Here is a 5169-nt window from a genome sequence, read left to right as displayed (position 1 = left end):
CACCTGACACTGACAGTAGCCTAGTTTAGTTTTCATTTAATTTGAAAGTTTCTAGATTTGGAAGCGAGTCAAGCGACTGTTCTGCTGCAACTGGCGCTGATCGTTTCTCCGTTACAGTCGTATGAGCAGCTAACGGTAGGCTATTTTCTTTAAAATTACTTTGTTGTCGCGTGTAAAGCCGTGTGAGTGTGAGACAAGGATTTTCACATTTCTTCTTGTTCATAAATGGAATAGGCGTCTCCATTTGGCCACCCCATCCTCAGTCAGGACATTCCAATTCCATACGACTGAGGCGGACTCGGACCGTTATAAGTAACACTCGACTCTCAAATCAAATATCAAAGTTCAAGTTGCCGATTGCCGGGGTAAGTAAGTTTATTCCACTTCACCCGTCTTTATTTAGGTATCATTTATACAGTTCGTGACGTTTAACATAGGAGAAAAGCTGACAAACAATGTCTGGACAGGCTGGTCAGTGTTGCCTGGGATCTGTTCCCATTTTCCCCCGATTATTAATAATCCGATTCCGTATTGATTGATTGATTGATTTAAATATTTATTAACAGTTTGCAGAATTACAGTACATTTCAAGCACAAACTCAATAGGCCTACAAAGACTGTTAACTGTGAGTGGACGACACAATAAAGCATTACACTTGTTTACAAGAGGGTCCACCTTGTTCAATTCATCAAAACATTTAGAGACGTACAAATAGACACTTCTATATAGCCAAAGAACAGAACAGGAATTCATCATAAAGGAGGTAAAAAGGGAAAAGAAACATATGCAGTGAGGGGAAAAAGGGGTGGGTGGTGGGGGGGGATTTACGGGGGCCAGTTTCGTTTTGAAGGAGTCAAGGGATTCGCATGTCTTTATGACTGTTGGCAGGGCGTTCCACATTTCGGTGGCATAGTAGCGAAAATAATTTAGTCCCTTGTTTGTGCCGAATCTGGGTTGTACATGGTTCGTTGCACTCCCTCTGGTGTTGTGGGTGTGGACTTCGTTAACATTAAGGAAGTAGGCCTATCTACTAACTAGAAAGGGGTATCTTGGTGGTGTATTGAATCTTGTGGAACAGACCCATTGCAAGATGCTGTACTCTTTCGTCGACCCTAAGCCATTCCAGCCTGTCAAAGTGGGCAGGGGTGAGGTGGGTTCGGGGAGTGAGGCCAAGTAGGAGCCTGACCAGTTTGTTTTGGGAAGTCTGGAGCCTTGTTTTAAGGGCCTTTGAGGTGCTGTGGTACCAGGAGGTGCATGCATAGTCAAATAAACCTTGTACGAGATCTCCTGTTAAGGTCTTCAAGGTGTTATTGTTGACCAGTGAGGAGATCCTGTATAGGAATCTTGTTCTTTGGTTGACTTTTTTGATTACGTTGTTGGCCATTTTATCCCTGGAAAGATTAGCCTCCAGGATGGAACCTAGGTAGGTAATTTCATCTTTACGTGTGATAATATTTGTCACTCTAACCAAGAAGCCATCTGCCTTGCTGAGATTACTATTTGATCCAAAGAGAATGGATTCAGTTTTTCCCAGGTGTAAAGATAGTTTGTTATCAGTGAGCCAGGTGCAGATTCTACCGAATTCAGAGCTGAGGGCCTTTTCAACCTGCAGTTTGTTCCTGTCCGAGACGTGCCGAGTCATCTGCGAACAGGAACAAGTTAATTGCAGTCACAAGCTGATGTCATGTCGTTTACATATATTAGGAACAGTAAAGGCCCTAGTATGCTTCCTTGTGGAAAGCTACAGCTCACTGGGGACGGGGACGGGGGACGGGACAGTGTTCCATTCACCTCCACCATCTGTTCTCTCCCCTCCAGGTAGGATTGCATCCAGCTCACTGATGTGCTATCGAAACCAATTGCTTTTAGCTTGTTAACCAGTATGGAGTAAAGTTCTCAACGGGACCAAAAATGGAGGCCCGGCCCGACCCAACCCTAACTGGGTTGGCCAGAGGCTCGGCCCGACCCTAAAAATAACCATAATGTTAAGCCCGAACCCCGACAAAGGCCCGACAAAAAAAAGAAAGAAAAAAAAAACACCACTAAATGGCGGCGCCGTGGTTCAGTGTGAAAGTGAGAACGGAGATCAACGGACTTATCGAAATAAAGGATGTAGGCCTATGTAACTCACATTTCCATCATTCTAATTCCACCGGTGGTGACTGGTGAGTAAATAGCAGCTGCAGCTCCCTCCCTTTAGTTTCCTCGTTTAAGTTATATCACCATGGATCGTTTGGTCACTTTGGTGACGTTAAATAATGATTAGGTTTTATTCATCGCAGCCAGCCAGCTCAGAGCAACGTGACGAAAACCTGATGCTTCAGCTATCGTGTGATCCGATTGATCTTATAAAACATTTAAGCATATGGCAACTTGGCAAGATAACTGGTTAGAAGCTCGTTTGGTGCGCAAACCAGAGGTAAGCCAGCAGTAGCAAGCAAGTCTCACACCGTTCACTGTTCTCTCTACTGTACTGCCTGCGCGCAGTGCGGAACTACGGGCTGCTGCTCTGGCCTCGTACACACATGCCGGACGGACATGATCTGTTCTGTCTGTGTTTCATGGCTCAATGCTTTTCCAATGGAAGTCACGTGGTTTGACAAAACACTTTGATTCGTCACATGTTCGTCCGTCATGTGTGTACGAGGCATCTGAGTCTGAAATGCCAGTGCGATGCGCCCCCCGCCTCCAGTCCTCCTGTCACAAGTGAATCGCCTAGAGCAGCCCTCTTCATAATAAATACATACATACATACATACATACATACATAAATACATACATACATACATAAATACATACATACATACATACATACATAAATACATACATACATACATACATACATACATACATACACATTCATCATATACACATTACAATCACATTACACGAATAACATAATTGCTATTTTTTATTATAATAACACTCTTAAAAAAAAGAATGAAAAAAAAAAAAACACGGAAAATCACAGAGCCCGAGGCTCGGCCCGGCCCGACTAATTAGCATAATGTTTGGGCCTGGCTCGGCCCAATGACGTTGTGTCTGGTCGGTACCAATCGGGCCAGGTCGGGTTCGGGCAGAGTTTGAGAACTTTAATATGGAGTGGTTCACGGTGTCAAAAGCCTTTTGGAGGTCCAGCATGACCATGCCGCAGTATTTGCCAGCATCCACCTCATGTTTGATGTGGTCGCTCAAATAGAGAAGGCATGTGTCATGGACTATTAGACTATTTTTTCCATCACTTTCGAGATGGAGCTTAGAATAGAAATAGGGCGGTAGTTGCCAGGGTCTAATTTACTTTGGCCAGTTTGAAATATTGGGGGACCTGTCCCTGTTTGATGGAGAGGTTTACTATGTGGGTGATGATTGGAGCTATAGAGATGGCTGAGTCTCTGAGAAATTTGGAGGGAATATTGTCAAGGCCAGTACCTCATCAGTTGTTACCATAACTAGTTTAAAATCGTCTTTACAAACACCTCTGTAGAAGGTTTTAATGTGCTCTACACCAAAGAGCCCAGTGTGGGAGGGCAGTTTGTTAACCAGCGTTATATGTTTGTAAAGAAGATGTTCAAGTAGTTGGCCACATCAAGCTTGTCAGTGATGAGATTGTCATTTTTTTTATTTTTTTTAAACCCACTTTATTATTATTATTCAAGTATTTTTATTGAAGTTTGCACATGAGACAGGACAAACAACAGATACATGACAACAATTACAACAGATACAGGACAAAACAACAACACCAGTACTCAACATTCATGTAGAAAATATAAAAGTCTGAAATACAATGTAAAAAAACACAAATTGTACATTAATGAAATCAACTGTAACTGAAATAAAATACAAAAAAATACAAAAAGATAAATAAAAATGTCGTTTATGTTTAAAAACCTGGTTTTTAGTTTCTGACCGCAGCCTAGTTGATTGGTTAGTAGCTTCCAGGGCTCACAAGGATTGTTTTTGTTTTCCTCTGCTTTATTATTGATAACGTTACTTTTAGCTGATTTAGTCATGGTAGTTACAATGTACAGTACAGTATATAGGCATTAGGCATAGCATTAGCATGGGCTGTTTTTGGAGACATTTGATTAGACGAGATTAGACGCGCACGCACACACACACACACACACGCACGCATAGTCGCACACGCACGCATGCACGCGCGCGCACACACACACACACACACACACACACACACACACACACACACACACACACACACACACACACACACACACACACACACACACACACACACACACACACACACACACACAGATTGAAAATGTCAGAATCAATAAATAGCCACACAAAGCTACAGTTAAAATCTTAGAGCCGATCCAATTAAGCCTACCCCAACCTGAATATTTTCCTATTCTAATCTTAAATATATGGTTCTTTCTTTGTCTTGTCATTTGTTATCCTTGTTGGATAGGCCTACTCAAAATGACACTATTCATTCTCTGAATAAACCTAGCTATAGCTATATAGCCAGGCTAATAGCTATAGCCATTGTAGTAATTCGAAACCACAAACACAAACAGTGTAATATCTCAATGAAACTATTGATAGCCAATACTTGCTGACATGACAGTGGTGATGTGATGTAAACGTTATGGGAAGTGGTGGGGAGTTCCCTCTCAGTCCACAGTTAAGAAGTGGTGGGGAGAAGTGGTGGGGAGTTCCCTCTCAGTCCACAGTTAAGTGGTAGAATAATCCCTCCCTCATTTCCTCTTTCTCTGCATCTCTCTTATTCTCTCTCCTCTTTCTCTTGCCCACTGGTCTGTCCAGCATTGACTCCCTCGCTTACTTCCTACATAATGTCGCTCTGCAGGATTAAGAGCGTCCGCTAAATACATTGTAAAATTCCACATGCCAACATAGGTCAGATTTGTGCTTTGCATCTACATTATCTCTCCACTTCACCAATGACTCACATCCTTCCTTCACCGGGTTGCTTTAAATATTTAAGCTATGAAAACTGAGCTGCCTGAAGTTGGAGTGTGAAGTGAGAAGTGTGTGTGTGTGTGTGTGTGTGTGTGTGTGTGTGTGTGTGTGTGTGTGTGTGTGCACGTGCGTGTGCGTGTGCGTGTGCGTGTGTGTGTGTTTGTGTGTGCGTGCGTGCACGTATGCATAATGCGTGTGCGTGTGTGTATGTGTGTGTGTGT

At 42.8% G+C, this 5169-nt stretch overlaps 1 protein-coding gene across 2 annotated transcripts in view; it reads left to right on the top strand.

The window, feature by feature from the left end:
• The window catches only part of LOC306937798 (gasdermin-E-like), a 13992-nt gene continuing 8823 nt past the window's right edge, over nucleotides 1-5169 (top strand). Inside the window, exons 1-2 of one of the 2 annotated variants that reach the window (XM_079521753.1) lie at nucleotides 1-135; nucleotides 235-365. The gene's annotated coding sequence lies outside the window, so the exon portion shown is untranslated. Of the gene's footprint in view, nucleotides 366-5169 lie in introns of both variants that reach the window. The other variant, XM_079521754.1, reaches the window with a different exon arrangement.

Source organism: Electrona antarctica (genome assembly GCF_951216825.1).
Source record: "Electrona antarctica genome assembly, chromosome: 15".
NCBI lineage: Eukaryota > Metazoa > Chordata > Actinopteri > Myctophiformes > Myctophidae > Electrona > Electrona antarctica.
The sequence above is the reverse complement of the archived record's forward strand: the minus strand, read 5'-3'. Positions and strand labels throughout refer to the sequence as shown.